General features: G+C 39.6%; 2 pseudogenes across 1 annotated transcript; both read left to right on the top strand.

Moving 5' to 3' along the window:
- Positions 1–9808: 9808 nt before the first annotated feature.
- Positions 9809–13340, top strand: LOC110743943 (annotated as a pseudogene).
- A 90-nt stretch (positions 13341–13430) lies between these two features.
- LOC110743942 lies at positions 13431–17620 on the top strand (annotated as a pseudogene). The gene has a single exon (XR_002523798.2). The product of XR_002523798.2 is annotated as a hsc70-interacting protein pseudogene (transcript).
- The last annotated feature ends 3207 nt before the right edge of the window (positions 17621–20827 follow it).

The raw sequence follows: 20827 nt of genomic DNA, 5'->3' as shown, positions 1-20827 counted from the left end.
AAGATGACGTCAAGTGCCTTTCACTTAGCTTTAATAGCCTCACAAAAGGGGAAATCAGGCTTCCTTCTTGAGGCAGCATGAGTGAAAGGAAGCACTCAAACATTAGAAAAGTTAAGCACAAAGAAATAAAAAATCGACAATGCTCAGATAAACCATGGATGTATTAGTAAGATGGCTGGATGGGAGTAATGACAAACTAGGGGGAAAAAGTCTTTCCATGAAGATGGAAACTGCAATCCTTGTAACTTAGACTATTTTGATGTTAAGCAGACAAATGGCCTTTGTTGAGTGGGGCTGCTGTGGGGTTTTTTTAAACTGCCTTTAGATCAAAAGGTCTGACAGCTCCCACGGCCTGAATGATCCCTGCCTTGCTGAGATCCAGGATGGATGCCTCAGCATGGCAGAGGCTTGATGGGCTCATTTGGAAGAGAAATTTTTTGCCCTGATAGGGAGAATGGATTGGCTGACCTTGCAGGGCATTTTCATTACCCTTTTCCCAAAACTTGAATGAACAGAATTCATGAGAACAATCATACACTGTCACAAATTGTGAATGAATTTATCAAAAACCTCACTCAACTTCTGTTGCTTTCACTTAAATTGTTTTAAATTTACTTTGTCACTGAAGGCAATGTCATTGAACTAAAAGTATTAATTTGAGCAATTGAAAGGTTGTTCCAATTTAAAGTGAACTTTAAGAATGTGTGCCATGAGAATCAGACTGCTTTAGGAAGCCATTAAAGTAGAATTTATGAAATTTAAAATTTTAAGCACATGAAAATTTCAAATGCCCCAAGTCTTAACATTTATTTATGCTATGTAAATGGAGAAAATAGAACAAGAGTGTTTACTGAGAGTTCCAGACTTAATTTTCCAGATTGAAAAGTTGACAGTGTGAAATTCAGATGGAGGAAAGAGATAGGGCAGAGATACCATTATACAAGAGGTGGTGGTGGTTTTGACTGGGATGGTAGCAGTGAAGTGGCTGAGACATGACAAGCCTTGGATATATTTTGAAGTTGGAGATGATAGGTTTTGCCAACAAACTGGACATAGAACATGGGAGAAAAACCAAAGTCAACTGTGACACTAAGGATTTTTGACTTGAGTGGCTGGAGAGATTAAGCTGCCATTTGCCAAGATGTGGAAGATTGAAAAAAGAGAAGTTCATATCAATTGATCATATCTATTGATGCAGAAAAGGCATTTGGCAAAATCCCACAGCCATTCATAGTAAAAATCCTTAGGAAACTAGGAACAGAGGGAGCTTCCTCAACTCAGTAAAGAGTATCTAAACCCGACTTCACACTTAATGGTAAGGGAAAAATGGCATCAAGGGAAGTTTTTAATAAATGTTGAAAGACATCCAACATTTCTGTATGCCAGTGTGAATAATGTGATATAGCGGGGGAAATATGTTGAAGCAGGAGAAAGAATCAGAAAACAGAAGAAGCATCATTGAGTGGATGACTGGAGATAGGGTGTGGTAGACAAGTGAAGGGGTTGGCATCAGCTGGGAAAGCAAACAGTTGACCCACACTCATCCCGGTAGCAGCCAAGTGTTAGAGTACCATCCAGCTGGTAGAGGCTCAATGGTTGATTCAGTTTTCTCAGTGGATTAGAGACCAAGGTCACCAGCTGAGAACAATAATGATGGACATGGTGGTGGTTTTAGGAGAGCAGGGAAGGGAAAATAATCATCTATGAGAGTGAGAAAGTGACGAGTACTGGAAAAGAGAGTGGGATTGTCAGGCAGCACTGAAAGTTTACTCGGGATTAGTGATTGTCAACTTAAAATAAAGTCAATCAGCACTTTTCTCCAATCTCAGTCATTGTCTGCAGAGGAGAAAATAAGGCAATGTAGTTGAGAGTACAGGCAAAGGAGTAATTACCATCACGCAACACGACATCTAAATGGAGTGACACTGAAAGTGAGAACATGAAGGATTATAGGAAATTGAAAGGACCGTAAACCCTAGTGAGGTCAAAGAAGTGTTGGGAACTCAGACATGAGGGAAGTTGACTTAGATGGGCAGACAGCATTGGTCAAAGAGTGGCCTTCTTAAAATTGACATTATGGAGAAGAAACAAGATATTTCTAGAGATGGATGTAGAATATAACTAGAGTTATAAACAGCAGAGATTATGTGAGGGACAAGGTTGTTGGGAACAGGCCTCAAAATCTGGCCATAATCTGGCCCCAAAACTGGCCATAAACAAAATCTCTGCAGCACTGTGACATGCTCATGATGGCCTTCATGCCCACACTGGAAGGTTTTTGGTTTATGTGAATGACAGCAAGGAACACCTGGCTCACCCAGGGCGGAAAACCGCTTAAGGCGTTCTTAAACCACAAACAATAGCATGAGCAATCTGTGCCTTAAGGACATGTTCCTGCTGCAGGTAACTAGTCAGAGCCCATCCCTTTATTTCTTATGACTGGCTTGCTGTCAATAAATATGTGGGTAAATCCCTGTTTGGAGCTCTCAGCTCTGAAGGCTGTGAGACCCCTGATTTCCTATGCCACACTCTATATTTCTGTGTGTGTATCTTTAATTCATCTAGTGCCACTGGATTAAGGTCTCCGTGACGGAGCCGGTCTAGGCAAGTGGCGTCCACATGTGGCGGCTCAAACCCAGGTCGAAGGGTCACCAAAGCAATGGTTGGAAAACATGAAACTAAACTGGAGGACACCCCAGTATTCTTAAAGCAATCCCCTTGGTGAGTAAGAAGGGGAGCTTGGAAGCTTCAGGATAGCAATGGGACAAGTGTGGGCTCTGGTTCATTCCACCTTGGAAACTTTTCACACTAATGATGAGGAGGAAGGAGAATATAACAAAGTAACAGAAGAAGTAACAGAGCAGGTTTATCTGCCAGCTAATGCTAAAACGGCAAAGGAGGAAGAGGTTCTGCACCACTCCTTATTTTGAAGCAAAAGAGTGGCCTGACCCTCCAGATCTTTCTTTTCCAGAGGACCCTGGGTGAAAAGTGACTGTTCGAGCAGTGCCTCGAGTGACCATTCTCAGTTCTATTCAGGCAGGAATCCAGCAAGTTAGAAGAGAGGGTGATTTAGAGGCTTGGCAGTTCCATGTTAGAATACACCCACCAGACTAACAGGGAAATATTGCAGCTACATTTGAGCCTTTGCCTTTTAAATTTGGGAAATGCCATGAGGGGTGTTTATGTTGCACAAAAGCTGTGAGCCTTCTGCCTGGGGAACCCCTGCAAAAATTTCCAACAGGGGTCTGTGGACCCTTACCAGTGGGGACGATAGGATTACTTCTAGGAAGGTCTAATTTAAATTTAAGTACAAACAGGAGTCATTGATTCAGATTACAATGGGGAAATTCAAATTGTTATATCTACTTCTGTTCCCTGGAAAGCAGAGCCAGGAGAGCATATAGCACACTCCTAATTGCGCTCTATGTGGAAATGGGGAAAAGTGAAATTAAATGAACAGGAGGATTTGGAAGCACAAATAAACAAGGCAAAGCAGCTTATTGGGTAAATCAAATTACTGATAAACATCCTACCTGAGAAATAACTATTCAGGGAAAGAAATTTAAAGGTTTGGTAGATACAGGAGTGGACTTTTCAATCATTTCTCTACAGCCCTGGCCATCCGTGTGGCCAGTTTATCCCACTCAATTTAACATAGTTGGAGCTGGTAAAGTCCCTGAAGTATATCAAAGTAGTTATATTTTGCATTGTGAAGGGCCCAATGGACAACCTGGGACTATTCAACAAATTATAACTTCTGTACCTATAAACTTATGGGGAAGAGATTTATTACAACAATCGGGAGCACAAGTTCCAATTGCTGAACAATTATACAACCCTCAAAGTCCACATATGATGCATGAAATGGGGTATGTTCCTGGTATGGGACTAGGAAAAAATTTGCAAGGTTTGAAGGAACTGCTTCAAGTGGAAAGACAAAGTTCCCACCAAGGTTTAGGACATCATTTTTGATGGTGGCCATTGTTAAAACTCCAGAACCTATACCTTTAAAATAGTTAACAGATAAGCTAATTTGGATAGAACAATGGCCGCTGTGTAAAGAGAAACTGGAGGCTTTAGAGGACTTGGTTACTGAACAATTCTCAATAATCATTTTCCCAAAATGAATCTGTTTCAATTTTTGAAATTAACTAATTGAATCCTCCCTAGAATAATTAAATTTAAACCAATTGAAGGTGCTGAAAATGTTTTTACAGATGGATCTAGTAATGGTAAAGCTTCTTTTTCTGGATCAAAAAGGAAAGTTTTCCAGACACCCTATACTTCAGCTCAAAAAGTGGAGCTTGTAGCTGTAATTGAGGTATTGACTGCTTTTATATGCCTGTTAGTGTGATTTCTGATTTTTCATATGTGGTTCATTCCACAGAGTTGATTGAAAATGCTCAGTTAGGATTTCATACAGATGAACTGATGACTTTATTTACCCAATTGCAAACAGCAATTAGGAGTAGAATGCACCCTTTTTATATCATTCACATTAGGCCTCATACACCTCTTCCAGGACCTTTGACTGAAGGGAATCAAATGGCTGATCACCTAGTTGCTAATGCAATATCTAATGCTAGACACTTTCACAATTTAACTCATGTTAATGCCTCTGGTCTCAAACGCAGATACAGCATTACCTGGAAAGAAGCTAAAGCTATTATCCAGCAATGCCCAACTTGCCAAATGGTACATTCCTCATCTTTTACAGGAGTTAATCCTCAAGGACTGGAACCTAAATCTCTTTGGCAAATGGATGTCACACATGTTCCCTTGTTTGGGAGACTAGCTTATGTACATGTATGTGTGGACACCTTTTCTCACTTTGTCTGGGCTACATGCCAATCAGGAGAGTCTTCTGCCTGTGTTAAATGTCACTTTTTACAGTGTTTTGTGGTGATGGGCATTCTAGCTTCTATTAAAACAGATAACACCCCAGGCTATACTAGACAAGCTCTAGCTACATTTTTCTCTATATGGAATATTAAACACATTACTGGTATCCCATATAATTCTCAAGGACAAGCCATAGTAGAAAGAATGAATCTCTCCCTGAAACAGCAGTTGCAAAAGCAGAGGAGGGAAAACAGGGACTATGGAATACCACATATGCAACTGAATCTAGCATTATTAACGTTAAATTTTTTGAGCCTGCTCAAAGGCCAGATGCTATCAGCAGCTGAACAGCATCTACAGAAACCAGCTGCAAAGACAGAAGCAGAACAACTGGTTTGGTGGAGAGATCTGATAACAAAAAGTTGGGAAATAGGTAAAATAATAACTTGGGATAGAGGTTATGCTTGTGTTTCTCCAGGCCAAAATCAACAGCCAATTTGGATACCATCAAGACACCTGAAACCTTACCATGAAACAGATGCTGAGGAAGAGATTCCAGGAAGATCCTGAGGACCCCCCGGTTGCAGCCATGTTGAGACTGACTCTGAGGAGGACCCCAACGGTCACAAGCAACACCCATCGAACACAGCCATCCACCTTGGGACAGATCAAGAAGCTGTCACAGATGGTAGAAGAAAACCTGGGACCTGAGGAAAGCAAGACAATCAGGCACAGTAAGTAACTTAATGGTAGCTATGACAGCAGTGATCACCATTGCCACTGCAGATGTGGATCCTGACTCCTGTGAGAAGTATCTCGTCATGACAAAGCTGCCTTTGCTTTTACTGCTTTGCAAAACAAAGAAGGGGGACATGTTGGGAACAGGCCCCAAAATCTGCCCATAATCTGGCCCCAAAACTGGCCATAAACAAAATCTCTGCAGCACTGTGACATGCTTGTGATGGCCTTCATGCCCATACTGGAAGGTTTTCACTTTATCGGAATGAGGGCAAGGAACACCTGGCTCACCCAGGGCGAAAACCGCTTAAGGCATTCTTAAATCACAAACAATAGCTTGAGTGATCTGTGCCTTAAGGACATGTTCCTGCTGCAGATAACTAGCCAGAGCCCATTCCTTTATTTCGGCCCATCCCTTTATTTCCCATAAGGAATACTTTTAGTAAATCTTATGACTGGCTTGCTGTCAGTAAATATGTGGGTAAATCCCTGTTTGAGGATCTCAGCTCTGAAGGATGCAAGACCCCTGATTTCCCACTCCACACTCTATATTTCTGTGTGTGTGTCTTTAATTTCTCTAGCGCGGCTGAGTTAGGGTCTCCATGACTGAGCTGGTCTTGGCACAAGGTCAATGGAGAAGAGGCAGACAAAGAAAAAGGAAGCCAAATATTGGAAGGATTATCTGTGTGGATACTGAAAGATCTAGAATTATAACAGGAGTGTTGGACAGAGCAGCAGGGCAGGTGCTAACATCTTCCATTAACGTGGAGAGCAGGACAGGACCTGGAGATGATTGTGCTAAGGAGGGCTAGTGAGTAATATAGACTAACGGCATAGGCTGCAAAGCCAGGGCTTTTTCAGAAGGAGGATGGGACACTAGTCTGGATATGGCAGTGGGCAAGGTGAGCAGGTACTCTACCCCCAGGCCTAGTGTTACAGAGCTTAATGAAATGTAAATAGACGCCAATTGATAGAGCTACAAGGGAGGCAGTACACTCAGATAAGATCATGATTTTGGTCACAGCAAGAAAGAAGAGGGTCAGAGGAGGTCCCTAAGGAATTTACTGGTGATCCACCATGAGCTCCAGAGGCTGCAAGAGAGGATTTTCAGGAGGTCAGGAAGGATAAGAGAGAAGGAAAAGAGTTCAAGTCTTTTTTTTTTTCACTAATGATGTAGTTTATATCCTCCCATACTAACAGATAAAAACACATACATTCTCTAGGCACAAAGCTTGTATTCATAAATAACTCTCTGCTTAAAGACAAAATTTCAATTAATATTCACAATGGGAATCTAATTATTTAACTTATTTAACACAACCATGAATCTAAAATGTTATCGATAAAACCTAAGAAGTTTTATCACAAAACCGGGGACGTGCATTAGTAATCTATACAACTTACATTACATCAGAAAAGGAATTGAATATTTCCCTTGATTTTTATACAAAAATTAGCTGGGCATGGTGGCACATACCTGTAATCCTACCTTTTCAGCAGAGTGAGGCACGAGAATCACTTGAACCCAAGAGGCAGAGGTTGCAGTGAGCCAAGATTGCACCACTGCACTCCAACCTGGGCAACAGAATGAGACTTTGTCTCAAAAAAAAAAAAATTCCCTTCATTTTTAGTGATTTTCAAACTTCATAGCACAGATTTAAAAAACAAACCCTGTAGAAACATATTTTAAATACATTTAGAACACCAAGCTAGCCCCAATCTGTTGAAACTGACTGATAAATATGTGCAATAACTAGACAGACTTCAGTTGTCATGGTACTGGAGGTCTATCTATCAAAAATCCTTTGGGATTAATTTCTCAATGAAAACATATGTTTGTAAGTAGTGCAATAATATAAACTTGGAAACATACCTAGGGTCAGGAGAGAGACGAAAAATAACACACAAGTCAATCTTATTTCTAACCTGTCAGCATAAAGCCTTCTGGCTCCCAAACACCCAACATTGTCCCTCAGTATACAAATTAAGAGTAGAATGACTTTACCCTACTAGCTGACATTCTTCTACAGAATAATCTTTCACTACATATCAAAGCAGGGCTCAAGCTTCATTCATCTGCTTCCACAACATGTAATTAGCAGAGCACACCAAATTTATAAGCTGATGTGGCAACTCAAAATGCTAAACACACTTTTCTAATGGAAGCAAACTGGATTTTCTTTTCTGTTGTTCATTCTATATACTGTATTATTCTTTATTTTATTTATTTATTTATTTTTTGAGATGGAGTCTCCCTCTGAGGCCAGGCTGGAGTGCAGTGGCACCATCCCTGCTCTCTGCAACCTCCGCCTCCTGGGTTCAACCAATTCTCTTGCCTCAGCCAGGTCCCAAGTAGCTGGGACTACAGGCACCTGCCACCATACCTGGGTTTTGTGGGGTCTTTTATTTTTAGTAGAGATGGGATTTCACCACGTTGGCCAGGCTGGTCTCGAACTCCTGAGCTCAGATGATCCACCAGCCTCAGCCTCCCAAAGTGCTGGGATTACACGCCTGAGGTACTGCACCTGGCTGCCATATTATTCTTGAAACTTATGTGGCTACCAATTAAAAAAAAAAAGTAGGGAAGCTTTAAATATATCTTTTTTTTTTCTTTTTTTCTTTTTTTTGTTTTTGAGATGGTGTCTTGCTCTGTTGCCCAAGCTGGAGTGCAGTGGCGCCATCTCGGCTCACAGCAAGCTCCGTCTCCCAGGTTCATGCCATTCTCCTGCCTCAGCCTCCCGAGTAGCTGGGACCACAGGTGCCCTGCTACCACACCTAGCGATTTTTTTGTAATTTTGTAGAGACAGGATTTCACTGTGTTAGTTAGTCAGGATGGTCTAGATCTCCTGGGTTTGTGATCCGCCCACCTCGGCCTCCCAAAGTGCTGGGATTACAGGCATGAGCCACTACGCCTGGCTGCTTTAAACATATCTTATACTTTTCATCAAGGCTAATGTGTCAAATGTCTCCATATATCTGGTATTTTAATAGGAAAAAAATCAAACATATATACTAAAGGACCTGAAGTGATAGTAGAACACCAAAAAAAGCACTCTTTTTTTTTTTTTTTTTTTTTTTTTTTTTTGAGATGGAGTCTCACTCTGTTACCCAGACTGGAGTGCTGTGGTGTGATCTTGGCTCACTGTAACCTCCATCTCCCAGGTTCAAGAGGTTATCCTGCCTCAGCCTCCCAAGTAGCTGGGATTATGGGTGTGTGCCACCACACCCAGCTAATTTTTTCTTTTTTTTGTATTTTTTAGTAGAGACGGGGTTTCACCATGTTGGCCAGGCTGGTCTCGAATTCCTGACCTCAGGTGATCCGCCCACCTTGGCCTTCCAAAGTGCTGGGATTACAGGCGTGAGCCACCATGCCTGGCCAAAAGCACTCTCGAATATACTTGACTACTACATTTCACAACCAATTTAATTTTTCTTTCTTCAGCAAAATCTGTCAATGAACCAATTTCTCATAGATTAACATTAAGATTTTGTTTGATTCTCTTTCCAGGACCAGAAATTCCAAAATTACAAGGGAAAAGAATAGAAAAAAGTAACAACATGGCATTACAATGGACACTAACTCAATAAACACTTGTTTCTAAACTAAGAAAATTATGGAAGAAAATACTATGGACGGAATAATTCTATGAGAATTGTCTTTAAGCATAGTAAATTTGACCCTTAGTCTTCATGAAGATACTTCAGTTTATATAGAAAAGAAAATATACAAGACTCTAGGGAAAAAAGTCGGAATACATATTATGTAATATTCTGTAGGTCTAAAGACTTTTTGAGGGGGAAAGGGGAAATGATGGCCAACTGAATGCTTACTTAAGGATACAGAACTATGAAAAATTTCTGAGCCAGAAGTAGTGTACTTTAAATGGAACCAAACTTTGTGGAAAAGAATATTTAAATTAATTTATTTAGTTTTTCTGAAATGGAGTCTCGCTCTGTTGCCCAGGCTGGAGTGCAGTGGCGTGATCTCAACTCACTGTAACCTCCACCTCTCAGGGTCAAGAGATTCTCATGCCTCAACCTCCCAGGTAGCTGGGATTACAGGTGTGTGTCACCAGACCAGGCTAATTTTTGTATTTTCAATAGATACAGGATTTCACCATGTTGTTCAGGCTAGTCTCGAACTCCTAACCTCAAGTGATCTGGCTGTCTCGGCCTCCCAAAGTACTAGGATTACAGGCATGAGCCATTGTGCCTCGCCAAACTTAGACATATTTTTAAGAGAAAAGAAAAAGTACTGAAAATGGAGTCCCTTCCAAAAAGAAAATCATAAATTAAGGGGAAAATATTTGAATAGTCCTGCCAGTCTAGGTCAAAAAGAAAATTGGGCTGGGGGCAGGAGCTGCAATGTCTCAGGCTGTGCAAACAAATGGATCTCAACCATTAACCAAAACATGGGAGTTCAGTTTATGTGAATTACAACGAACACCTGTAGAGGCGGTAATAGATGGCTTAGAAATTGGGGCTTCACCTCAAAGTCTACACAGTGAAATAATGGGCCTAATTTGTTTGGATGTGTTGAAAGACACCATGACCACAAAGGAGTGTTTACATCATTTTTGTGCAGACTGCATCATCACAGTCCTTAGAAATGACAGCAAAAGACACCCCTCCTGTCAAAAAAAAAAAAAAAATCTAGTTTCCAAAAGATCACTAAGGGGATCTTTCAGCTCTTGGTGGTGGTAGCAATGGGCTCAATGTTAGGGATGCCAGAAAATGCCATAGGGTGAGAAAGGAAAAAAGAGCTAGGATTATCAAAAATGAGGTGGGGTGGTAGGCAAATAATTGGGAAGGCCTCGTAAGCCTTATACTTTAGTCTAAAATGTTTGATGCACTCATCAGTAAAATTTACCCAAGTCGTGATGAGTATGAAGTTCTTGGAGAGAGAGTATTAGCCAATATCCACAAGCACAGTAATCAGTGAGCACTCAGTCTCAGCTCTGAAGAAGGACTGAAGGTACCAGTCAGGAGCAGATTACAGTGAGGCAAGAAACAACAGACTGAAAATGGTAGCAGAGCAGAAGAGAATACTGATGGTTTGCACTGTAGTGATGCATCCACACAGAAAAATAAGGAAACAGGCCATAGTCACAAATGGACTAAAACATCTGCTGATTCTGGGCTTGAGCTTGATCTTGACAATGCAACATTTGCCATTGATTCAGAAATGGATGGTGCTAGTGAGATTGAATTAATATTCAGGCCTCATCCCACAATTATGGAAAAAGATGATAGTGCACAGATAAGATACATAAAGACTTCAGGTGACACTGCTGTTGATCACTTATCCAGGTATCTGACTATGAGGTTAGTTTCAGAAGAACTTTGAAGCCAAGGTACATAAAACTAGATGAACCACGGCCAGAGCAAAACTCAAATATCAGACACCATGGCCACTGGCATCACCAGACTATATGGCCAAGAGTTCAAGTCTTCAGTGGTGATCTAGGAGTCTGGGCATTCTTTGGGCAACTGACAGAAACACAAACAAGGGGTCTTGTACTACAATGTCTGATGTTCTCCTAGGCAGATTGAAGTGCTGACATCATGGGTATTAGGAAGAAGGGTGGCAGGAGAAAGGAGCTGCCAAGATCACGTAGCTCTCTGGCCCTTTATTCCTGCCTATGGCAGCTGGCAATCAGGGAACACAGGAGGTCGCCAGGATCATGGGGGCTGGGGGACCATTTCTCAATTTGCTGACATCAATATGTAGGCTGGAGGAATGACACATCCCACACATCTCAAAAAGTCAACTCTAGATGGGATATCTGAGGGTTTTATGTAATTCTAACCAAAATCCTGCTCTCTAGATTTCTCCGTACTGTAGATAATACATTTGGTAAAGAACACATCATGAAGCCTTTCAGCTACTGGCTGTAGGAGCAACAGGCTAAATGTTAGGGATGCCACATAAAGCCATCAGGTGGGAAAGGGAAAGAAGAGGGAGGGCTGAAAAAAATGAGGTGGGGAGGAAGGCAAAGAATTGGAAAGGCCTTATAAGCCTTATACTTCAGTCTAAAAATGATGGGAATCTACTGAAAGGTTATAGGCAGGGGGAAGATAGGATCATTCACTTTCAAAAAAGTGACATCACTTTGGAATGTTGCATCTGTTGTCATCAGGCTGTAAACTGAAATTGTCTAGCTCGTGTTACATTTATGAAATACAAATTGAATGACTTAAGGCCAATTTTATATTATTTCCCTTAGCCCTAGAGTGTCATAATAATATGGATAATACAGTCTATTTCTGAAGTGTTAGAGAATGTATGAGTCAGGGTTCTCCAGAGAAACAAAATCAGTAGGACACACATAGACATAGAAGAGGGGATTTATGATGGGAATTGGCTCATGCAATTATGGAAGCTGAGAAGACCCATGATTCACCCTCCTCAAGCTGGAGGCCCAGGAGAGCCAGGGGTGTCATTCAGTCTGAGTCTGAAGACCTGAGCACCAAAGCAGCTGAGAGTGTGACTCCCCGTTTAAGGCTGAAGGCCTGAGAACACAAAAGGCCAACAGTGTTAAATCCCAGAGTCCAAAGGCCCAAGAACCTGGAGCTCTGATGCACAAGTGCAGAAGAAGACGGGGATGACTCGGCTCTAAAAAAGAGACCTTTCTGTTCTACTCGGGCCCTCAACAGATTGGATGGTGCCCATCCCACCCTGGTGATGGCAGGTCCTCTTTCCTCAGCCCACCCAGTCAAATGCCAGTCTCTTCCAGAAACACCCTCACAGACATACCTAGAAAGAATGCTTTACCAGCTATCTGGGTGTGCCTTAACCCAGTCAAACTGACATAAAATTAACTACCACAGAGAAGTAAAGGTGTAATTCATATCAAAGATCTCCTGCATACTTCACACCTGGCTAATATTGACACTTAGCCAATAAATACTAGTATTCTCCACAAGACCCTTTTTGTATGTATGTTAGAATTAGGATTTTGTTATTTGGTATGGGAAAACATTCATAGTATTTTCTAAGAAAATATATAATATGCAGAATTCCAGAAAACAGCCCTTTGATGGTAAACAGAGTAATCTGTACTTTATTCCTTAGGATAGATATTTGCTTCTTGAAATAAAAATGGTGTTTCCAATAAGGGGTGAGTTCTCAGAAAGTTTTGTCCTTTCAAAAAAAAAATCCTCTTTATTTATTCTTCAAGCTAGTAAATATAGTGAAGAGACAGTAAAGTGAAGCAGAACTCATCATTCTACTTCCCTATAAGTTTTTTGAAGGCATTCAAATAACACTGAGCCAAAAAGATGCTTTTTCTAGCTCTTCATCTTGTCTTTGAATTTAAAATTTAAAAATTAACACAAAAAGCATGAGCAACAAAAGAAAAAACAGACTGGACTTTATCAAACTTAAAAACTTTGGTGTGTTAAAAGACATTGTCAAGAAAGTGAAAAGACAACCTACAGAATGAAAAAAAGTACTTGCAGATCATGTTTAATAAGGGTCTAGAAACCAGAATACATTTTTTTTAAAACTCTAAAAACAATTTTAAAAAGACAAGCCAATTAAAAAATGGATAAAGGACTTGACTTGAACAGACATTTCTCCAGAGAAGATATACAAACGGCCAAAAAGCACATAGAAGGATGCTCAACACCATTAGTCACTAAGGAAATGCAAATCAAAACTACAGTGTGATAACACTTGATACCCACTAGAAGGGCTAAAATTAAAAAAAAAAAAAAGATAATAACAAGTCTGGTTAGGATGTGAATGTAAAATGGTGTGGTCCTTTTGGAAGATAGTCTGGCAGTTCTTCAAAAGGTTAAACATTGAGTTACTCTATGACCTAATCACTTCTACTCAAGAGAAATGAGAAAAGCCTACACAGAAACTTGTACATGAATGTTCATAGTAGCATTATTTGTAATAGCCAAATGTAGAAAATAAATGTCCATCAACCATGAATAGGTGAATGTAAGGTTTTTCAAAGGTAGAAAGCAGCAAAATGCTATACATGCTACTGGGGGGACCCACTCGGCCCCCAGAGTTGGTATGAAGATTGTTTTAAATTGAAGGCATTTGAGGGTCAACAGATGTGGAAAGAAGCTTTTTGGAGCTTCCCTTATCCTCCTAGAAGCAGAAACTTCTAGGAGTGAGGCTGCCACAAAATCCCTCTCCAGGGAGTTTTACAGCCCAGAAAAAGATGAAGACCACTTGTACCTACATAAACAAAAATCATCCCAAATTTTCTTATCTTCTATTTGTTCCCCTAAAAATCCTTTTGTCTTTCATAAGGAAACCATTGGATCTGCCCACAGAAGTCCCTTCTTCCCTCTCCTCTTCCCCTATGAAAGCTGCCATATAAACCTCTACTTTAGCAGTTCAGGAGCCGCTTCTTTTGTGTTCTACATATGAATAAACTTTATCTTTTCTCCTGTTAATCTGTCCATTGTCAGCTAAATTAGCATACCCCAGTCACTGAAACTAAATTGGTAGGGAAAAAGGTTTTCCTCTCACACCACACTATGAATGAACCTCAAAAACATTATGCTAAGTCAAAGCAATCAGCCACAGTAGGTCACATGTTGTGTGAATCTATTTATATGAAATATTCAGAACAGGCAAATCTTTACAGACAGAAAGCAGATTGGTTGTTGCCAGCGGCTGGGGGAAAGAGGAGTGGGGAGTGACTGCCTATGGGTACAGGGTTTATTTACGGGTAATAAGAATGTTTGAAACTAGATAGAAGTGGTGGTGGCCAAACTTTGTGAATGTACTAAGTATCACTAAATTGTTCATTTAAAAGTGTTTATGTGAGTTTCACTTCAATAAAAAAAAAATTAAAAATTTAACTGGGGGTCAACTTTGATGAACCTTGAACGACAAGATAAAGTCTTTAGATTATAGCCCATAAATAACTGGAAACATTTCATAAAATATTTCTTAAAAGCAAACTTAACATTTTAGGATAATTAATTTCTAATGTATGCATTTATCCAAGATCAAAGCACCCAGTTAGGAAGTAGAGCATTCAATCGACTTGTCTAAATGAATCTCCCCAATTGCCAAGTCTATGTTTTATTATTTTTCCCCCACTTAATGAAATTGGCAAATATAGTGACTGGTTCTGTCTGCATTCAGTTGTGTGTGATCACAGATCCCCTTTCAGTCTTTAAACAAGAATCATTTTATGGGTACCTGAGATAGTAACAGGGTTTTGAAAATGCTAATCTATGATGATCTGAATGTAGCATGAAGAAGTATGTACAATAAATGAGAAGAGTGCGATAAGAGAGAAGAGCAGTGCCAGAGACAGAGAAAATAAGTCAGAGGCAGCCAGGTGGTGGCCTGTAATGTCAAAAGATTGCTTGGCAGGAAGTGAGGCCTGAACAGGGGTTTGCTCCTTTCACATGGAACGGAGGGATCACGATCCGTTTTCTTAAGACTCAGGCAACCTGAGACAACATTTCAGCAAAACTAAAGAGGAAGGCAGACTTCTGGAAACTCAGACAACAGAAAGCCCTGTATCTGTTAAATTATACTGGATTTCTAAAATTGCTCTATATTTGTGCAGTTTACACCTCAAATGATTCACATTTTTGCCCTTGAATAGACAAAGACTGCTACAAAGGAGAGGAAAGGGGACAGAGATCGAAGGCCACAGCTTTAAGGTCTTAGCACTTCATGGAAGCCCTGACTCCAGCCACATGGAGCCACCTACCGGGAATTGATGGGCTGCAGAGGAGGAAACCTGGTTTTTTTACCTCGCATTCAGGTTTATAAGTCAAAAGCCACATCATGACACCTAATCATTTACTTCTCTATTTGGTTTCTCTTTTTTTTTAATTTTCTTTAAATACTCAATTAATACAAAGCCCCACGGGATATCAGTGATAAACTCTCATTTTCAAGATAAATGAAATGGCCAATATGGTCTGTAAGCTAATAGATCAATAAAAAAACACCCAGCTTAGGACTATAAGGTGACTTCTTTATGACTGAGTAAACCATCTTTAGCAGCTATTAGAGAAGAAACACTGTCATAAATCTATTTCTTACTGCATTCCCATAACACCTTATGTGTATTTCATGCCAGGAGGCCTCACCTGTAGTGAATGTATTCATCTCCGCCATTAGACCATGAGCTCTCTGAAAGTAGGAACCTTTTCCTATATTTCTGCAGTACCAGTGGTCAGCACAGCACAGAGACATAGAGGAAATGTTTAGTTAATGAATATGAACTCTGTCTATGGCTCATGAGGTCAGAGACTGTATGCCTTGCTCACTGTTGTGCCTTCAATATACAGTTCAGATGTAGCACATAGTAAGACCTCAAACATGTGTTTGTTGAGTGAATGAATGAATGAATAATAGGTTAATTAAGGGATGCAGATATTCAGCTATTTTCATTTCTTAGAGCCCTTTTCCAGTATTAAAATATCCAAATACTTCTGCGCACTCACGCAGAGCCAGTGCCTGGGCCTGGAACAGGGCCGTAGTCCCCCAGCTTCGCCCACCACCTCCCTACCATGGACCCCCGCAAAGTGAACGAGCTTTGGGCCTTTGTGAAAATGTGTAAGCAGGATCCGAGCATTCTGCACACCGAGGAAATGTGCTTCCTGAGAGAGTGGGTGGAGAGCATGGGGGGTAAAGTACCACCTGCTACTCAGAAAGCTAAATCAGAAGAAAATACCACGGAAGAAAAATGTGATAGTAAGAAGGTGGAGGAAGACTTAAAGGCAGATGAACCATCAAGTGAGGAAAGTGATCTAGAAATTGATAAAGAAGGTGTGATTGAACCAGACCCTAATTCTCCTCAAGAAATGGGAGATGAAAATGCAGAAATAACGCAGGAGATGATGGATCAGGCAAATGATTACAAAGCGGCTGCTACTGAAGCCCTAAATTACGGTGAACTCCAGAAAGCCATTGACTTATTCACAGATGCCATCAAGCTGAATCCTCGCTTGGCCATTTTGTATGCCAAGACGGCCAGTGTCTTCGTCAAATTACAGAAGCCAAATGCTGCTATCTGAGACTATGACAGAGCCATTGAGATAAATCCTGATTCAGCTCAGCCTTACAAGTGGCGAGGGAAAGTACACAGACTTCTAGACCACTGGGAAGAAGCAGCCCATGATCTTGCCCTTGCCTGTAAATTGGATTATGCTGAAGATGCTAGTGCAATGCTGAAAGAAGTTCAACCTAGGGCACAGAAAATTGCAGAACATCGGAGAAAGTGTGAGCAAGAACGTGAAGAGCGAGAGATCAAAGAAAGAATAGAACGAGTTAAAAAGGTTCGAGACGAGCATGAGAGAGCCCAGAGGGAGGAAGAAGCCAGACGACAGTCAGGAGCTCAGTATGGCTCTTTTCCAGGTGACTTTCCTGGGGGAATGACTGGTAATTTTCCCAGAGGAATGCCTGGAATGGGAGGGGCCATGCCTGGAATGGCCAGAATGCCTGGACTCAATGAAATTCTTGGTGATCCAGAGGTTCTTGCAGCCATGCAGGATCCAGAAGTTATGGTGGCCTTCCAGGATATGGCTCAGAACTCAGCAAATATGTCAAAATACCAGAGCAACCCAAAGGTTATGACTCTAATCAGTAAATTGTCAGCCAAATTTGGAGGTCAAGTAATGCCCTTCTGATAAATAAAGCACTTGCTGAAGGAAAAGCAACCTAGATCACCTTATGGATGTCGCAATAATACAAACCAGTGTACCTCCGACCTTCTCATCAAGAGAGCTGGGGTGCTTTGAAGATAATCCCTGCCCCCTCCCCCAAATTCAGCGGAAGCATTTTACAGTGGTTTGCCATTAGGATATTCATTCAGAAAATGTTTTCTTACTAGGAATTACAAACTTTAAACACTTTTTAAATATTCAAAATATTTAAAACAAACTTAAAGGATCTGTTAATTCTTATATTTTTCTTTACTGATTGTTTTGGATTATTTTCTTTGAATTGGGCAGGGAAGATACTTATGTATGGAAGATTATTGCTCTAATTTGAGTGAAATAAAAGTTATTAGTGCGAGGCAAACATAACTCATTTGAGGATAAAGTTTGTGTTTGACATGTGGTTCATGATGCATTTTGACTTGTCTTTTTAAATGCTTTATCTTTTTCTTTAAAGATTTATTTCAATAAAACTAATTGGAACCACCTGTATTTCAGAAAAAAAAAAAAAAATCCAAATAAAAGCTTTAAAAAAAAGGCCATTTGGACATTTTGCCCGTACATCACCAAACATTTTCATGGTGGATATATCTAGATGTGTAATACTATGAACCTGGGTGACTGTATATCATACTTCTTTAGATACTTCAACGTGGTTCAGTACAAGCATTTTCAATCATTTCCTTTGTGAGCACTATTTGTTAATTCTCCTTTATGTGAAACAAAAAAATGGACTTCTGATCTAGCTCCTTTCTAGACAAGAGCTATTCTGTCCTGGGTAAATCAGCATCTGAGTGTACATGATTTTTCTGCTGTTCTTTCTTATCTGAAATGCCCTCCTGCTCGGGGAAATGATCTGAAATTGCTGCTCATGATTTGCCTCTCAGAACTTTGTGTCATCAAGGGTGGCTGTGGCCTGGTTTCATGCCTTTAAAGTAAATTTCTTTTGGACAGAAATGTTCATATGCTGTACTAAACCATTACAAAAGTAATGTCCTTTTCGCCTTTTGGAAACAATAACAAAAGTAAGCAGGAAAAGTACAGTCTTCTAGTATTTAAAGCATGACTTTTTACATTGACGTATATTTAAAACTTGCTTATCAGATATTTTAGCAACTATAGTTTATTAACTCGCAGGCTAGTATAACTAAAAAAAGGAATGGTAGATATGTAAAATTCTAACACTGACTGGAGACATTGGGAAATCTGAAGTATCTTCAGATTCATAGAAAACATATTGTTATAGAATTCTTTAGGTATTAGGCATATGCTGTTTTAGCCAAAGTCTAATTAAAAAAAAAAATACTAGAGTATAAACTACTGTCTATGGATGGATAGATACACAGATGTAAGCAGATAAAGATAAACATGTCTAGTCAAAGTCTTAAATTTTTCAAAAAATGTAGTATAAACTGTTGAATATGTATAGTAAAAAATCTCCATTTTTTTCAACTACTTACAATACAAATCAGTTCTGGTATATTTGCTTCTATTTAAAAAGATTTGTGCACATTTTCATTTGTAACTTTGGACCAAATATTTAGCTGTTATTATGACAAATGCCAAAGCTATGACTAAGTCATAGTATAGGAAAAAGTGACAGAGGATTACTAAATATACATGGTGTGTGTATATATATATATATATAGTTTGCAAAGAATTATTGTTATTAATGCTAACTAAATCTGCTTTTGTTTTATGTCACATTCCCTAAGAGACCCATTTTCTGGCCTGCCAGAATGTTCTGATTAATAGAGTGGATAATGTCAACATATCCAGACAATCAAAGTCATTTTCTGTGTGATAAATGTGAAAATGTTTGAGTCCTGGAAAACTTCTCACATCCACCTTGCCAAGAATTTCCTCTCTCATCAGAAATATTTTAGGAAAATCCAAAGCTCGAATTTCTTATTACTGTGCATTTACTCACAATAGTCTTTGACAAGAGTCTCTTGATTCTCAGCTTGGCTTATGGGGGCGTTCCAAACTCGTTTTCTTTGAAAGGGAGATTTTCCTTGGCTATCGGTAAGTCAATGCTAGACTTTAGTTTGGTTACTAGCTTACATATTTTAATAGAAGATTTAAAATTGGCATCAAAAGCAAAGGTGGCCACAGACACTGTTCCCAAATAGAACCACTGTCAGCACTGTGAGCTAAACTGAGCCCAAAGAGCAGTGGCTAAGAACACACAAGAACAACAGACCCCGACCTACATGAAGGTAGAGGGTGGGAGGAGGGTGAGGATCGAAAAACTACCTTTCAAGGACTATGCTTAATACCTGGGGGATGAAATAATCTGTACAACAACCTCCTGTGACATAAAATTTACCTATATAACAAATCTGCACATGTACCCCTGAACCTAAAAGTTAGTAAAAAGAGACATAAAGAAGAGAAAAGAAAGAATTCAGCAATCTATGAACTTGGATTGAAGGGAAAAAAAAAGGTTCTCTAATCTATAACTAAAATTTTGCATTTCTATTATGAATATGGCAACAAACTATAGTAGCATTAGGAGTACGTAAGACTTTGTCACCAAGAATGATGACAGGAATGTTCGTAACTCAGTATAGGCATTGCAGAATTCTCAAAGCATGGTTTATTATTATTACTACCTCAAAACTGTAGTAAATGATTGGACCCACCACTAGATCTTGTTTAATGCATTAATAGACATTTGTTTTGCTGTATCACACATATACAAAGAATACACAAGAAACATGTTATACTTTTCAGGACAAAAGAGTTATTAATATAACAAATCTTATAGGGTTGTTATTGTTATTTTTTCCCAAAGAGTTTCCTCTGTAAGAATTAAACTAAAAACAGTTATATCATCATGGCTGCACTAATGTCAACAAATGTAAAATTTGTCATATCTCAAATTATGCCTGTAATCCCAGCATTTTGGGAGGCCGAGTCGGGTGGATCACCTGAGGTTGGGAGTCTGAGACCAGCCTGGCCAATATGGTGAAACCCCGTCTCTACTGAAAATACAAAAAATTAGCCGGGCGTGGTGGCAGGCGCCTGTAATCCCAGCTACTTGGGAGACTGAGGAGGGAGAATCGCTTGAACCTGGGAGGCGGAGGTGGCAGTGAGCTGAGATGTTCCACTGCACTCCAGCCTGGGCGACAGGGTGAGACTGTCTCAAAAAAAGAAAAGAAAAAAAAAGTATGCTATGCTTAAATTGATTGCATTTGGAGAAATTCGAATGTTTGGGATAATATAAAAATAACATATAAATAAAGCTATCATGAAATTAAAATCCTGGTATCTTCATCATGTATACATAAGCATAGAATTTAAATTTAAATTTCCTAACAATTGTGTGCAAACATATCATCAAAATCTTAACAATACAGAAGACTAATACAATTATTGAAATTGTTTCTGGTCAAAATTACCTTAATTGTGGTTTCTTAATTCTTAATTCTGGTTTAAGAGTGAATCTATAACTATTAATATTTCAAATTTTGTGGGTTTAACTTTAATTTGTAATTTTTATTTTAATATACAAGATGTGGTTACATAGTCATGAGAAAAATTGCCGTTTCTGAGTAAAACCTGGTGAAGTTATATAAAAGACCCAACT

This window comes from Papio anubis, chromosome 8 (assembly GCF_008728515.1).
Source record: "Papio anubis isolate 15944 chromosome 8, Panubis1.0, whole genome shotgun sequence".
Lineage (NCBI taxonomy): Eukaryota > Metazoa > Chordata > Mammalia > Primates > Cercopithecidae > Papio > Papio anubis.
This window is presented reverse-complemented; position numbering and strand designations above follow the sequence as displayed.